The 17,345-nt window shown below is 44.2% G+C and overlaps 1 long non-coding RNA gene across 2 annotated transcripts; it reads left to right on the top strand.

Moving 5' to 3' along the window:
- Positions 1–117: 117 nt before the first annotated feature.
- LOC120638158 lies at positions 118–5,758 on the top strand. Of its 2 annotated transcripts, none has more exons than XR_005659668.1 (3): positions 118–197; positions 4,970–5,184; positions 5,721–5,758. It is a non-coding gene; the product is annotated as an uncharacterized LOC120638158 (long non-coding RNA). The 2 variants fall into 2 exon arrangements; XR_005659667.1 differs by having other exon boundaries at positions 118–248.
- The last annotated feature ends 11,587 nt before the right edge of the window (positions 5,759–17,345 follow it).

Here is a 17,345-nt window from a genome sequence, read left to right as displayed (position 1 = left end):
GGCGACGAGCTCGCGCTGCGGCTCCGGATTTGGGAACGGGACGGGCGAGGGAGAGGAAGAAAGAAGGGGGACGGGCGCGTAGCTGGCGCGCATGCGTACTTCTCCCGTCCCGCCTCGTGCTGCGGCCGTCGCCCTATAATTCCTCGTTATAGGAATTTGAGGGAAGGGGGTCGTTACCTGACGGGACGGATGATCCGGTAGGTGCCCGAAGGAGCCGCCCGCCCCGAGTAGTGAACCGTTTACGTTTGGTAAGCCGGTTAGTTGCAGTAACACCAACAATAATCATGATGATGGTATTGGTTAAGCGCTTACTATGTGCCAAGCACTGGGGTAGATACAGGTTAATCAGGTTGGTCCCCGTGGGGTTCACAGTTTTAATCCCCATTTTACAGATGAGGGAACTGAGATACAGAGAAGCGAAGTGACTTGCCCAAAGCCACACATCAGACAGCTGGCCGAGTCGGGATTCATTCATTCATTCAAAAGTATTTATTGAGCGCTTACTCTGTGCAGAGCGCTGTATTAAGCACTTGAAGTGTACAGTTAGGCAACAGAACCCACATCCTCTGACTCCCCAGCCTGGGCTCTTTCCACTAAGCCATGCTACTTCTGTAAGAACAGGGATAGGGTTTTGGTTTCGTGGTATTTAATAATTATAATTACAGACATTGTTCAGTGCTTACTATATGCCAAGCGCTGGAGTGGGTACAAGCAGATCGGGTTGGACACAGTCCCTGTCCCACGTGGGACTCACAGTCTCAATCTCCATTTTACAGATGAGGTGACTGAGGCACAGAGGAGTGAAGTGACATGCCCAAGGTCAGGTCACCTTGGGAGAGCCATGGCAGAGCCAGAGTTGCCAGACACTGTATTGAGTGTTGGGGTGGATACAACTTATTAGGTTCGTTCATTCAGTCATATTTATTGAGCGCTTACCATGTACAGAGAACTGTACTGAGCGCTTGGGAGAGTGCAAAATAATAAACAGATGCATTACCTGCCCACGACGAGCTTACAGGTTGGATACCATTCCTGACCCAAGTGGGGCTCACAGGCTTAATCTCCATTTTACAGCTGGGGTAATTGAGGCACAGAGGAAGTAAAATGACTTATCCAAGGTCACTCACCAGACAAGTGGCAGAGCCAGGGTTCCAGGCCTGTGTTCTTTCCACTAGGCCAAACTGTTTCTCTAGAGGAAATATTTGATCCCAGTTCCACTGTAATGGAAACTGAAACCCCCCCGACAGATTTCATGACTTGTTCATGGTCACATGGCAGCCAAAAATAGAACTGGGATTGGAACCCAGGTTTCTCACGAGCCCAGAGGTTCCTGCTAGGAATGTTTTTCTATTTCTATCACTGTTCTACTTGTATGTTTAGTGAGCTGTCCATTTGCCAGTCCCAAGAGTAAACTTCTTAGCAATAATAAACACTGTCCTAAACCCTGGTGTAGATACAATGTAAGCAGATCAGATAAGAGGGAGGTAAAACAGGTATTCCCATTTTACAGATGGGAAAATTGAGGCACAGGGAAGCAGTGTGGCCTAGTGAAAAGAGCATGGGCCTGGGCATCAGAGGACCTGAGTTCTAAACCCAACTCTGCCACTTGTCTGATGTGTGATTCTGGGCAAGGCACATAACCTCTCTGTGCCTCAGTTCCCTCATCTGCAAAATGGGGATTCAATACCCGTTCTCCCTCCTACTTAGACTGAGCCCCATGTGTCACCTGATTATCTTGTATCTACCCCAGTGGTTAGTACAGTGCTTGACACAGAGTAAGTGTTTAGCTCTTATTAGCAGTAGTAATAGTATTATGTGACTTGACCAAGAAATTACACAGCAGGCAAGTGGCGGAGCCAGGATTAGAACCCAGGTCCCCTGACTCCCAGGCCTGCCCTCTTTCCATTAGGCCCTGCTGCTTCTTGAGGGCAGGGATCTTATCTTTTTCCATCTATTGTGCATTTCCAAGCATCTAGTATAATGTTCTGCCTACAGAAAGTCCTTAGCCAATGCTGACAATACCCATACAGATGGATTGGGCTGGCAGCAGGGAGTCTTATTTCAAACACGGCCCTGTAATTGTGGATGAGGAGATCACTTTTCTGGTCTGAGCCTTTTCTTCAGTGTTTTTGCAGGATAGGGGTAAGGAGGCCAGTTTTTCTGGTGATTTTAGGGGAGCATGGCTTCCAGGTTTAGCTAATAATGTTCCTTGGGATTAATGAGTGGAAATTTAAGCAATATCATTTTAAAATGTTGCAACAAATGACCTTACTTTTCAGGCTGGATGAAATTAGTGCATGTGTCACTGAACTCTTCACCTTTGCTTCTGACACACACCTTCTCACTATCTCCCCTATTTAATAAATAATAGTCAGTGGTATTTACTATCCACTTACTCTGTATAGAGCACAGTACTAAGCTCTTGGGAAAGTGCAACAGAGTTCATTTATTCAATCAATCATATTTATTGAGTGCTTACTGTGTGCAAAACACCCTACTAAGTGCTTGGGAGAGTACAATATAACAATAAACAGATACGTTCCCTGCCCACAACGAGCTTACAGTCTAAAGGCGGAGTCAGACATTAAAATAAATTACGGACATTAAAATAATTGGGGTCAGTGAGACATAGAAAACAAAAAAAGTTTATAAAACATTCTCAAGTGCGGCAGTAGTCAGGATGTTCAGTGGATGCCACACGGGATTCAACATTTGAGAGAAGCAAATGACTTCTGACATTTCCTTCTAATGGATTTCTCCATTTCTCCAGAGGACAGATATTGGACCGACCTTTTTTGGGGGGGACGTGGCCAAATCTGATGGGTAATTAGACCCCTGTGGTAGCAGATGCTTTGAAAAGGATTGGTTGCCCAACATTCTTAACCAAATTATTAGAGCGTCTTGGCGGCAAGAGCAGAAAGTTTCTCCTTATTCCTCTCTAACTGGCCCCTTGCCCTGGTAGTAAAATTGCAAAATACAAACAGCTCTTTCCCAGGGCCCCATCTGTTAGGGGGAGGGGTGTATATAGCCCAGGACTGAGGAGGAAACATTTTGGGGGCTACAGGGAAATTGAGTTTCGGACTTCCTGAAACTGTCATTTAGATTTTGATGGAGGTTTTGATCTGTTTGACCACTGAGGTGCTGGATCGGGACAGGTCTTGGGAACTGTCCTGACTAAATTGAAAACGAGGTGAATTTTGCTTTTATTGCACTATGTAATTGAACAGGAATTTCTTGCTGGGTGGAGGTGGCAGCCGGGTAGGAGGGACTTGGTTATTTTTGCAAACGAGAGGTTCACGGTGAAATGTAATCTGCAAACAGAGACCAGGAAGTTCGGCCCTCATGCCATCTGCTCTGCCAATCAGTCCTTCTTGCAGTTGGTCTCGGTGCCCCTAAGCACTTCACTCCGGCCTGGGGAATCCCAGTTATTCACCCTGGCAGGAAGAACTGCTGTTTGACCTGTTGAAAATGTCAGATCCCAAGACGTGAGTTGAAGTGTGCTTTAATGGGAACTTCAAGTTGATCAGATGACTGACAACCTACTGCTCACAGGCAGGGCTCGAGCTCGAGTGGGTTGCTCGGTGAAAAACAGGTTTGCCTTTGGACTGGTGTGATGGCTGCCGGTGTGATCTGGTTTATCACCCCAGCTAGCATGAGGGAGAGTACATTCCCCCTCCCCCCCCCCCCACCTCCGGCTCCCCTCCCCGCCTAGTGGGATTTGGCAGGTCCAGGCTCTGAGCTCAAAGACAATGTTTGAGCATTTGAGCTTCAGGCTCCTGTGAAACCTTAAACTGTTTTGCTTTTTGTCTGAGAGAGGGCCCAGCCAGCCCAGCTGCCCTGGGAGTTTATCGATTCCAAAAACTCCTCTCCAGATCCAGGAATATCTTCAGCACAGTCCCTCGTTGGCTTCCTGAAACCAACGATTTGAAATCAAGCAAAAAGGTTGGGTTCACAGGTGCTGTCGGATCGCAGCTTCTCTGTGGTGAAAGGAGATTCCCCTCGGGTTCTGCTTCAAGAGTACCAGTAGTCTAGACTAAGCTTCTTGAGAACAGGGAATTCCTCTACCGACTCTGTTGTATTGTGTTAAGTGCTTAATACAATGCTCTGCACACAGTAAGTTCTCAGTAAATATCAGTGATTGATTGACCGCCAATGTCTTCATCAAGCCGTGGTATTTATTGACAGCTTTAATGTGTGCAAAGCGCTGCGTTAAGTCCTGGGGAGAGGACAAGTTGGTAGATACGATCCCTGCCCTCAAGGAGTTTACCATCAAGTAGGGGAGACCTTAAAATTAATCACAGGTAGGAGAACCAGCAGATTATAAGGAAATGCACCTAAATACTGTAGGAGTGGGATGAGTATCGAAATGCTTAGGGGATATGGATTTAAGCCTAGTTGACACAGAAGGGAGGGACAGTCGGTTGGGGAGATGAGAGATTAGTCAGAGGTGATACAGGAGGGGGTCACGAATAGGGTGAGAGATGAGAGGTTAGTCATGGAAGGCTTTCTGGAGGAGATATAATTTTAGTAGGGTTTTGGAGATGGGGAGAGGGGTGGTCTTTTGGATATGAAGAGGGAGGGGGTTCCAGGCATTTTAAACAAATGCCAAGAACAGTGAAATACAGTAGAACACGGCTCTAACAACTCTTGAAAGGCCAGGAAAATCATGGTCAAATCTTGTACAAAAGAGGGACAACCCCCCCCCCCCCTTAATTTGCATCTTTTGGGTAATTCCCAGGAACCAGCCCAAGAATGACCCAGAGCGATACTATAAATGGGTAAGATATAAATATGATGCCATATACAGGGGTAAGTTATAAATGCGAAGTAATTTGTCCTGCTCTGGCGTATTTTTCACCAGAAGTTATTTTTCTTTATCATATCAGGAGTGGGTTTGGTTGAAATCAATTTTTATTACTCAGATCACTCTAAATGCAGACAAATAGAACTGATCTTTTCCCTGTTACAGGAAGTCCTTGGCTTTCAACTTTTCCAATTCTGATGAATGGCATTTCTGACATGTCAAAATGAAACTGCTGCTTGGCTTAATGACATGGGGCCCGACTTTACAACGTTAGTCTCCTGTATGGTCCTAGTTCTGCTTACTGCCCAGAGCAACACAGCGCTTCATCAGAGGTAAAATGGATGTGCCTGCCCTCCCTGGGGGCTCCCCTCATCTACCAGGTATGTAAGCCAGTCTCCAATTTATGAATTCTGATTTACAATATTTTGACTTGAAACAAAATTTTCAGGAAGCATTTATGTAGACCTGATGACTGCCTGAAATGGTCATTTGCATTTATTTAAATATCGTTGCCCCATCCAATCCCAACTGAACTGAAATATACCTTCTTTTCTAATTATGGGAAAATGGAATTTATAAACAAGGAAGGATAAATCAAGCACTCAAAAAATCCCAAGTAGACAGGTACTAATAAGGTCTTGCTTTACTCTGGGACAGATACAAAGCTATAAATATAATATTCTGATCAATTCAAGTACATCATCCCTTTCCCTCTGCTCCTCCTCCCCTCCCTATTCCCCCTACTCCCTCCCTCTTCTCTACCCCCTTCCCCTCCCCACAGCACTTGTGTATATCTGTATATATTATTTATTACTCTATTTTATTAATGATGTGTATATATCTATGATTCTATTTATTTTGATGGTATTGCTGCCTGACTACATGTTTTGTTTTGCTGTCTGTCTCCCCCTTTTAGACCGTGAGCCCGTTGTTGGACAGGGATTGTCTCTATCTGTTGGCGAATTGTACATTCCAAGCGCTTAGTACAGTGCTCTGCACACAGTAAGTGCCCAATACATACGATTGAATGAATGAATATGTCAATAAATACGATTGAATGAATGAATGAATGAATGAATGAATGGAGGAGGAGCAGCTTCTCAGGCCAAGATCTAAAAGCCACCAGGGGGCGATAGAGAACCTCCCAGACAAAGTCCTAAGGTCACCAAGGGGCGATAGAGAAGCACCACCTCACAGACTCAGGCCTAAACCCATTAATGGTGATAGAGGGGAAAGCTTTTCAGGCCGAGGACCAAGGCTACCAGGGGACTGTAGAGAGGAGGAATTCTCAGATCAAGGTCTAAGGCCATGAGAGATGATATTCATTGATTGATTCATTGATTCAGTCATTCATTCGATCGTATTTATTGAGCAAAGCACTGTACTAGCGCTCGGGAGAGTACAACTGACACATTCCCTGCCCTCAACGAGCTCATAGTCTAGAGGGGGTGACATACATTAGTATACATAAATAAATGAGTGGAGCAAGTCAGAGTGAGACAGAAGGGAGTGGGAGAAGAGGAGAGGAGGACTTAAGGAAGGCTTCTTGGAGGAGATGTGCCTTCAGTAAGGCTCCAAAGTGGGGAAGCGCAAGTGCTTTGCACATAGTGAGTGCTCAACAAATACGATTGAATGAATGCATGAATGAATAGAGGTGATAGAGGGGGGCAGCCTCCGAGGCCAGGATCTGAGACCACCAAGGGGCAACAGAGAGGAGCAGCTTCTCAGACCAAAGTCTAAAACCACAAGGAGGCGATAGCAAGGTGCAGCCTCCCAGACAAAGTTCTAAGGCCACTAGGGGGCGGTAGAGAGGCAACAACGTCTCAGATCGAGGTAGAAAGCCACAAGGGGGCGATAGAAAGGGGTAGTCCCCAAGACAAAGTCCTAAGGCCACTAGGGGCCGATAGAGAGGTACTTTATTCATAAATCTATAGCTGTAATTTCATTTATTTATATTGATGTCTGTTTATATTGATGTCTGTCTCCCCCCCTCTAGACTTGTGAGCCCGTTGTGGGCAGGGATTGTCACTCTTTATTGGTGTGTTGTACTTTCCCAAACACTTAATACAGTGCTCTGCACACAGTAAGTGCTTAATAAATACGATTGATTGAATGAATCTAATTTATTTGTATATCTGTAATTCATTCATTTATATTAATGTCTGTCTATACATGTAGTTTATTCATTTATATTATTATTTATGTTAATGTCTAGACTGTAAGGTCATTGTGGGCAAGGAATGTGTCCATTTATTGTTGTACCCTCCCAAGGGCTTAGTACAGTGCTGTGCTCACAGTAAGTGCTCAATAAATATGATTGAATGAATCTCCCAGACCTAGGTCTAAAGCCACCAGGGGGCGAGGTGGGGCAGTACGACCAGTTGTGGGTTCTAATTCCGGCTCTGCAATTTGTCTGCTGTGTGACCTTGGGCAAGTCACTTCGCTTCTCTGGGCCTCAGTTTCCTCATCTGTAAAATGGGGATTGAGATTCTGAGCCCCATGTGGGACAGGGACTGTGTCCAACCGACTACGCTTGTATCCACCCCAGTGCTTAGTACGGTGCTGCCTGGCACACAGTGAGCGCTTAACGAGCCCCAGAATTGTTATTATTACGATCCAGCTGGGCTCAGCTCGAAGCAGGCACTGGATCGGGGCCTCCCTTCTGGCCCCAGTGCGGGAGGCTCTGCCCTCGCTGTGGCGCCCTCTGCTGGCCAACCCCCATTGTCACTGCATCCTGACAGTGCGCTGCCACCGGGTTCCTGGTTCCCAGTTCCCGGTCTCTTCCAACAGATACAGAGGCCGAGGACCCCAGCTCCCTGCCTGGCCTGGTCACCTGGGTCTGTACCCCTTAAACATTCAATTCAATAGTATTTATTGAGTGCTTACTCTGTGCAGAGAACTGTACTAAGCGCTTGGAATGTACAATTCGGCAACAGATAGAGACAATCCCTGCCCACTGACGGGCTTACAGTCTAATCGGGAGAGACAGACGGACAAATACAAGACAACTTAATCACGATAAATAGAGTCAATGGGCTGTACACCTCATTAACAAAATACATAGGGTAATTAAAATATATACAAATGAGCACAGTGCTGAGGGGAGGGGAAAGGAGAGGGGGAGGTGCAGAGGGAAAGGGGGAAAAGGGGACTTAGCTGAGGGGAGGTGAAGGGGGAGCAGAGAGGAAGCAGAGGGAGCAGAGGGAAAAGGGAAAGCTCAGTCTGGGAAGGTCTCTTGGAGGAGCTGAGCTCTCAAAGCACTTTAGTAGTCACCTCCACCCCCAGCCCCGCAGCACTGATCTACACATCCTTATGCTCTGCCATCTCCCCTATCAGTAATTTATCTGCCTCTCCCTCTCCCTGTTACCTCCCCTCCTTACCTGTTTTGCTGGCCCAGGGGTTTGGTGCCTTTGTCCAGCATAGGTGAGGTGAGATGATAAAGGTGAAAAACGCTTCCAGGGATTTTAGGGGAAGAGGCAGGAAGCTTTTTTTTTTTGGCCATTGCCCCTCAAACTCACTAAAGTAACAAGGCCATGGAGACCCAGGAGAAGACTGGGTAGAAAGTATTACGTAAAGCAAGTCCTTCCTTTTCTACCTCACATATTCTCTCTGCTCCCTTGAGGAGTTAGGCCTTAAAGCCCCAGCAGAGGATAAAGCTGATGACCCATATTAAGCAAAACTCTCGTTGGCTACCTCAGGTATGCACTCAGCTCACTCGAGGAGTTGTCTTGAAGACCCGGGAGAGACTTGAGCAGGGGATGTTGCAAGAAGCAAGTCTCTCCTTTTCCACATTAAATGTTCCCTATGTTCCCTCGAAAAGTTAAGCTTTAAAGACCTGGGAGAAAATTAAGCAGAAGATGATGCAAGAGTAAATTTCTCAATTTTCACCTCAATTACCCTCTCTGCTCCCTCAAGGACATAGGCCTTAAAGACACTGGGAAGAACCAAGTAAGAGAAATTTTTTGCATGAAGTAAATCAAACCTTCCTTTCCCTTTTCAAATACTCTTACTGGTCTGTTGGGGGAATTAAGCCAGAAAGACCCAGGAGAGAACTGAGTGGAAGATATTGCATGAAGCAAATCTCTCCTTTGCTACCTCAAATATTTTCTCCACTCGCTTGAGGACTTAGGCCTTGAAGATCCAAGAGGGAATTAAGCGGAAGATTTTGCATGAAGAAGATCTCTCCTTTTCTAATCAATCAATCGCATTTATTGAGTGCTTACTATGTGCAGACTACTATACTAAGATCTTGGGAGAATACAATATAACAGAATTAGAAAAAACGTTCCCTACCCATAACAAGCTTACAGTCTCTTAAAATATTCTTTGCCCACTCAAGTAGCTAGGCCTTAAAAACCCGGAAGAAAATTAAGCAGAAGACATTGCAAGAAGACATCGCTCTGTTTCCACCTCAATTTTATTCTCTTTTACTCAGTTGTCACCGCCTACACTATCTACTCAATTGAGTAACTAAACTTGGGTGATCGGAGGGGACAACTAAGAAGAACATATTGCATGAAGTAAATTCCTCCTTTTCCACCTCAAATATTCCCAATGCTATTTCAAGGAATCAGGCTTTGAAGACCCGGGAGAGAATTTAACAGGCAATTTTGTTTGAGGCACGTATCTCCTTGACTACCTCCAACATTCTCTACTCACTCTAAGGACCCAAAAGAGAATTAGGTGAGAGATACTGCATGAATCAAATCAAATCTCCCCTTTTCCTTCCCAAACAGTCTCTCTAGTTACTCAAGGAATTAGGCCTTGACGTCCCAGGAGAGAAATAAGCAGGACATATTGCATGAAGCAATTATTTTCATTTCTTCTTCAAATACTCTCTCTGCTCCCTCCAGGATTTGCACCTTAAAGACACTGGGGGAACCAAAAGGGAGATGTTGCATGAAGCAAATCACATCTCTCCATTTCCTGCTCAAATATTTTCTCTACTCTCTTGGGGAGTTAGGCCTTGAAAGACTGAGAAGCGAATTAGGTAAGAGATAACATAGGAAACAAATCTCTTTTCCCACAAAAATATGTTCCGCTCACTTGAAGAGGTGGGCCTAAAGACCTAGCTCTTGGAGTTGAGTGGAAGATATTGCAAGAAGCAAATCTCTCCTTTTCCTCCTCAAATATTTTCTCTGCTCCCTAGAAGACTGAGGCCTGGTAACCCTGAGGAGGATTAAGAAGATTAAGAAGATGTTGTTGGGCAGGGATTGTCTCTCTATCTGTTGCCGAATTGTACATTCCAAGCGCTTAGTACAGTGCTCTGCACATAGTAAGTGCTCAATAAATACGATTGAATGAATATTTTGAATGAAAGAAAATTCTTCCTTTTCCCCTCAAATATTCTGTGTTCCCTCAAGGAGTTAGGTCATGAAGACCCAGCAGAATATAAAGCAGAAAATATTGCATGAAGCAAATCTCTCCTTTGCTACCTCAGTCATTTTCTTTGCTCACTCAAGGAGTTAGGCTATGAAGACCCAAGAGAAAGATTAAGTGAAAGATTCTGAATGAAGCAAATTTCTCCTTTTCCACTTCTAATATTCCTTGACCACTCGAGTAGGTAGGCCTTAAAGACCCAGAAGAAAATTACGTGGAAGATATTGCAAGAAGTAAATTTCTCCATTCCCATCTCAATTTTATTCTCTTCTACTTTGGGGAATTATGCCTTGTAATCCCTGGCAAGAATTAAGTGGGGCATATTGCTTGAAGGAAATCTTTCTTTTCTCTCTTGAATATACTCTGTTTCACTCAAGTCCTGGACCTTAAAGACCGAGGAGAGAATTAAGTGGGAGATAGTGCATGAATCAAATCCAATCTCTGCCTTTGCAAATATTCTCTCTGCTCCCTCAAGGAATTGGGGCTTGAAGACCTAAAAGAGACTTAAGCAGGAAATATTGCAAGAAGCAAACATCTCCTTTTCGGCCTCAAATATCCTCTCTGTTCCGTCGTGGACTTGGACCTTCAGGACGGAGGAGAAAAATAAGGGGGAAATATTGCATGAAGTAAATCAAATCTTTCCTTTTCCATTGCAAATCTCTGCTCATTCAAGTGGCTAGGTCTTAACAGCCCAAGAGAGAATTAAGCAAGGGATGGCATGAAGGACAGCCCCCCTTTTTTACCTACAAATTTTTTTCTGCCCCTTTTTGGACTTGGTCCCCAAAGGTGCAGGAGAGAATGAATGGAGAGATACTGCTTGAAGCAAAATCACTTTTTACATGTCAAATATTCTTGGTTCCTGTGAGTCAGTAGGCCTTAAAGCTCTGGGAGAGAAGTGCCTGGGAGTTTCAGAATGAAGAAAATTTCTCCATTAGCCTCTTAAGTGTTCCCTCTGTTCCCTCGAGGAGTCATGACCTCAACACCCAGGACAGAAAAAAGCACGAGAGATTGCATGATGCAAATCTCTCCTTTTTCTGCCTCCAAAATTATCTTTGCTCTTTTGAGAAGTTATGTCTTAAAGGCCCGAGAGACAAATAAGTGGGAGACAATGAATGAAACAAATCAAATCTCTCTTGTTCATTCATTCATTCATATTTATTGAAGGCTTACTGTGTGCAGAGCACTGTATTAAGTGCTTGGGAGAGTACAATGCAACAGTAAACTTACACATTCCATGCCCACAACGAGCTTACAGTTTAGAATGGGGGAGACAGACATGAATGCAAATAAATAAAATTACAGATACAGGTTATAGGCTTGTTTGAGGTGATGGGAGGACATCCAAGTAGAGATGCCTTGAAAGCAGGAGGAGATGCAAGACTGGAGAGAGGGAGTTCCTGTTCCTTCTCAAATATTTTCTGCTCACTTCAGAAGCAAAACCCTGACCATCTGAGGGCACAATTAAGAAGGAGATATTGCATGAAATAATTCTCACCCTTTCTACCACCAGTATTTTCTCTCATTTGAGTCACTGTGACTTACGGACCAAGGAAAGAATCAATTAATCAATATTCAGTGAATACTTCATTTTCCTAACTGTGTGATAAGGAGGGTGGCCGAGGGGAAAGAGCACAGGCCTGGCAATCAGAGGACCTGGGTTCTAATCCCAGCTCCGCCATTTGTCTGCTGTGTGACCTGGGGCAAATCACTAAACTTCTCTGGGCCTCAGTTACCTCCTCTGTAAAATGGGGATAAAGACCATGAGCCCCATGTGGGACAGGGAGTGATCCAACCTCATTAACTTGTATCTACCACAGCACTTCGAAAATAGCCTGGCACATTGTTAGCACTTAACAAATACCATTTCAAAAGAAACAAAAAGGCATGGCTCATTTTTTCATTTTTGGCAGTTCTTGATTACCAACAGCCATGCATGGAAAGGTAAAGGAAGTAGGTGATAAAATATTACTACGCTGGTCTGGGATGCCCACCCATGTTATTGTGAAGTTCCTGGTTGATTGTGGTTAGACGGATTTGTAACAGAGAGTCTTTTCCTGCTGGGACTCTACTGAACATTGAATGACCTCTTTATCTCTCCTGCATTTGTACATGCTTAGTACAGTGCTCTGCACACAGTAAGCACTCAAATACCATTGGTTGATCTCTTAATTGGTCTTCAGGTATAAGCAGACCCATTTTCACTCATCCCGAATCTCTTGAGGATTGTCATTGTATAAAAGACCTATGGTCAAACCTGAGGGCCGGGTTTGCAGTCACTGTGGGAAGAGAACGTGCCTGTTATATTGTTATATCATACTCTCCCAAGTGCTTAATACAGTGCTCTGCACACTGTAAGCGCTCAATAAATACGATTGATTGATTACTGTATGAGAGAGGCAAACGTTCCATTAGATATCATTCACTAATTGGTAGAAGGGGCAGGGAAGGAAGGGAGAGACTCCCCCCAAAGGTTCTGTATTTTTCTTCTCCCTAGGAGTATACATGGGGATTGCAGACTGGAAGGGTGGATGGGGGAGAGATACTAAAGCTTTGGGGGAAATCAGCTGTCCCCTGCCTGAAGCAATTGGCCCAGCTCTGCATCTGGGCTCTTTGGGGCAGAGGGAGGCAGAAGGGCAGGGCGTTTAGTTCCTCCAACTGAAACTGGAAAAGGGTTAGCTACCCTGGAACAGAGAACATGCCCTGGAAGACCTTGTATGTGGCTAATAGCACAGCCTGCAGCCAGCCCTGTTTATCAAGCAGCATGGCATAGTGGAGAGAGCGTGGGAGCCAGAAGGTCATGGGTTCTAATCCTGGCTCTGCCACTGGTCTGCTGGGTGGTCTTGGGCAAGTCACTTCACTTCTCTGGGCCTCAGTTACCTCATCTATATAATGGAGATCGAGACTGTGAACCCCATAATGATAATAATAATTATGATATGGGGTCTCAATCCCCATTACTGAGGCCCAGAGAAGTGAAGTGACTTGCCCAAGGTCACAGAGCAGACAGGTGTCAGAGCTGGGATTAGAACCCATGACCTGACTCCAAGGCCCATGCTCTATCCACTACATCATGCTGCTTCTCACCATTCTGTGGGCCGGAGACTGTCTCTAACCCAATTTGCTTATATCCACCCTAGTGCTTAGTACAGTGGCTGCTACATAGAAAGCGCTTAACAAATACCACTATTTTTTATTATTATTATTATTATTATTATTCTCCTAAGGGCCGGCCCCTCCTCCCATGCTGAAAGATTCTCTCCCTTTGCTGGTCAAGAGGGATCCAATAAAGCACCTCCCGTTTTGTTCCCAGTGGGACTCACTCCTTTCCCCTTCCTGTATAAGGCAGAGTTTGGAAGAGCCCATGGCAGAAATGTTGGATACAGGGTGAGTCACCACCATGTTCATGCCCCAGAGAGTGCTCTTTCCTTCTGGGGAGAAGGTGAGGGGCAAGTCCCCCGGGAATGACCCTGAAGCGAAAACTGCTCCAAAGGGAACCTCTGCTGGAACAGTTTACCCCACTGCCAATGCATGATCACCCTCCCCGCCTGAGTCAGCTGTAGCTGGCCAGAGGCCAAGGGTAAATCCAGTATTTGCTTGGATTCCCTGAACTGCCGGGATAGGGGTGGGGGAGGGGAGTGTCCGTTTCCTCAATTTCCCCCGCTATCCATTCCGCTCAGGTCTAAACTGTCTCCCTACCATATCCAACTCCCTCCTATAAGTCCAGCTCCTCCCCTTCTTACCTCCTGTGTGGTCCCAGATCTGACTGTAATTTATTCATATATCTGTAGTTTATTCATTTATATTAATATATGTCTATATCTGTAGTTTATTCATTTATATCATTCATTTATATTAATGTCTCCTCCACGCCGCCCCTCAAATGAGCACAGAAGATTTGCAATGGAAAAGGATAGATTTAATTTGCTTCTTGAAATATCTCCCTGAATATCTACTCTGGCCTGAAGGCCCAAGTCCTTGAGGGAGTAGAGAGGATATTTGAGGCAGAAAAAGAGATATTTGCTTCTTTCGATATTTCCTGCATAAATCTTTTCTAGGTCTTCAAGCCCTAATTCCTTGAAGGACTGGAGATAATTTTTGCGAAGGGAAAGAGAGACTGAATTTAATTCATGCACTATCTCCAACTTAAATCTCTCCTCAGTCTTGAAGGCCCAGGACTTGAGTGAAACAGAGTATATTCAAGGGAGAATTGAGAGATTTCCTTCAGGAAATGTGTCCCATTTAATTCTTGCTGTGGGAGTTTAAGGCTTAATTCCCTGAAGTAGAAGATAATACAATTGAGGTGGAAATGGAGAAATTTGCTTCTTGCCATATCTTCCACTTATTTTATTTTGGGTCTTCATGGTCTTACTCCTCAAATGAGCAAAGAAAATAGTTAAGGGAGCAAAGGAGAGATTTGCTTCATGCAATATCTTCTGCTTTATATTCTGCTGGATCTTCATGGCCCAAATGGGAACAAAGAATATTTGAGGGGAAAAGGAATAGATTTCCTTCATTCAAAATACCTCCTTAATCCTCCTCAGAGTTGCCAGGCCTCAGTGTTCTAGGGAGCAGAGAGAATATTTGAGGAGGAAAAGGAGAGATATGTGTCTTGCAATATCTTCCACTCAACTCTGTCCTGGGTCTTTAAGGCCTAACTCTTCAAGTGGACAGATAATATTTTTGTTGTAAAAGAGATTTGTTTCCCACATTATCTCTTATATAATTCTCTCCTCAGTCTTCAAGGCCTAAGTCCCCAAGGGAACGGAGAAAATATTTGAGAAGGAAATGGAGAAATGTGATTTGCTTCATGCAATATCCCCCACTTGGTTCTCCCCAGTGTCTTTAAAGAGTAAATCCTCGAGGGAGCTGAGAGAGTATTTGAGGAGGAAATGGAAATATTTGCTTCATGCGATATTTCCTGCTTAATTCTCTCCTGGGTCTTCAAGGCCTAATTCCTTGAGTAACTAGAGAGAATGTTTGGTAAGGAAAGGGAGAGATTTGATTTGCTTTATGGAGTATCTCCCATTTAATTATCTCCTCAGTCCTTAACCTAGGCACCCTAGTGAGCGGAGAATGTTGGAGGTAGTCAAGGAGATACTTGCTTCATGCACAATCGCCTGTTTACCCCTAGGTTTTCAAAGCCTGACTCCTCCCTGTAGCAGTGGGGATATTTGAGGTGGAAAAGGAGGAATTTACTTCGTGCAGTATGTCTTTCTTAATTATCTCCAGCGATCATCAAGATGTGGCTACTCAATTGGTAGACATTGTTTGAGATAGAGGAGGGGAGATTTGATTTACTTTATTTGAATGCCTCCCTGGTGCTTCTCACCTGGGTTTTTAAGACCTGATTCCTCAAGAGAGCAAAAATAATTTTTCAGGTGGAAAAGGAGAAAGATTACCTTCCTGCAATATCTCTGTGTAATTTTCTACTAGGTCCTCAAGGCCTAACTCCCCTACAGAGCAAGGAGAATATTTGAGAAGGTAATGGAGAGATTTGATTTGCTTCATTCAATGTTTTCCCACTTACTACTCTCCCAGGTCTTTAAAACCTACCAACTTGAAAGGGCATAGATAATTTTGGAGGCAGAAACAGGAGAGGTTAGTTTTGTGCACTCTCTCATGCTTCATTCTACCCTGAATGTTGAAGTCTTCACACCACGAGGGATTATTATTATTATTGTATGCTGTTGAGTCATTTCCGATTCATAGAGACTCCATGGATATACTTTCTCCTGTACATCCTGTTCTCTGCCATAATCTGCAACCTTTCTAATGGTTCTTCCGTTATCATTGTTATGGTCTCTATCCATCTACCTGCCGGTCTGCCTCTTCCACGTTTTCCCTGGACTTTTCCTAGCATTAGTGTCCTCTCCAGAGAATTAGTCCTCCTAATTGTGTATCCAAAATATGCTAATCTAAGTCAAGTCATTTGGCCTTCCAAAGACCACGTTGGTATAATTTGCCCCAAAATCCATTTGTTTGTTTTTCAGGCACTCCATGATATTTGCAAAAGCCTTCTCCAACACCACATTTCAAAAGAATCGATTTTCTTTCTATCCTGTTTTTTCACTGTCCAGCTTTGGGATCCATATATTGTCACTGGCAACACCATAGAGTTGACAATTTGTATTTTTGTGGCAGTTGTTACTTAAGCACATTTCATGACTTTTTCCAGGATCTTCATAGCAAGTCTTCCTAACATTAATCTTTGGCATATGTCTTGGCTACTAGTTCCTTTATTATTGATTATCGATCCTAGGAGAGAAAAATTGTCAACTGTTTCAGTCTTCTCTCCATCCACTACAAATGTGTTAAAACTTCCAGTTGTCATGATCTTTATTTTCTTTACATTCAAATATAGGCCCATATTTAAGGGGATTGTGGAGAAATTTGCTTTATTTTGTATCTCCCAGTTACTCATTCTGACACAGTGATTGCTGTTTCCTCATGTCAAGCACTTCCTTCAAATGCTTGGTAAGTCAATCAATCATGTTTATTGATCACTTACTGTGTGCAGCACAGTGCTAAGTGCTTGGGAGAGTACAATATAACAGTAAACAGACACATTCCCTGCCCACAATGAGCATACCAGTCTAGAGGGGGAGACAGACAATAATAATAATTGTGGTATTTGTTAAGCGCTTACTATGTGCCAAGCACTGTACTAAGCACTGGGTTAGATACAGGATGATCAGGTTGTACCAGGTGGGGCTCACACTTTTAATCCTCATTTTACAGATGAGGTAACTGAGGCACAGAGAAGTGAAGTGACTTGCCCAAGGTCACACAGCAGACAAGTGGCAGATCCGGGATTAGAACTCACATCCTGTGACTCCCAACCCCGTGCTCTTTCCACCAAGCCATGCTACAATTTCAGATATGTACCTAAATTCTGTGGGGTTGGAAGGGGGGATGAATAAAGGGAGCAAGTCAAGATGATGCAGAAGGAAGAAGAGGAAAAAGAAAGGAGGGCTTAGTCAGGGAAGGCCTCTTGGAGGAGATGTGCTTTCAATAAGGCTTTAAAGGTGGGGAGAGTAATTGTCTGGCTTGGAACAAATACTCCCTCACCCCCAGCCTTAAATTCAAAGCTTTAAAAATCTTGTCAAGTTTATCTTGCAGCCTCTCTTTCTCTCATTTTTTTTTCTCTGCACTGGGGAAGAGT

The sequence above is a fragment of the Ornithorhynchus anatinus genome, chromosome X5, assembly GCF_004115215.2.
Source record: "Ornithorhynchus anatinus isolate Pmale09 chromosome X5, mOrnAna1.pri.v4, whole genome shotgun sequence".
Classification (NCBI taxonomy): Eukaryota; Metazoa; Chordata; class Mammalia; order Monotremata; family Ornithorhynchidae; genus Ornithorhynchus; species Ornithorhynchus anatinus.
This window is presented reverse-complemented; position numbering and strand designations above follow the sequence as displayed.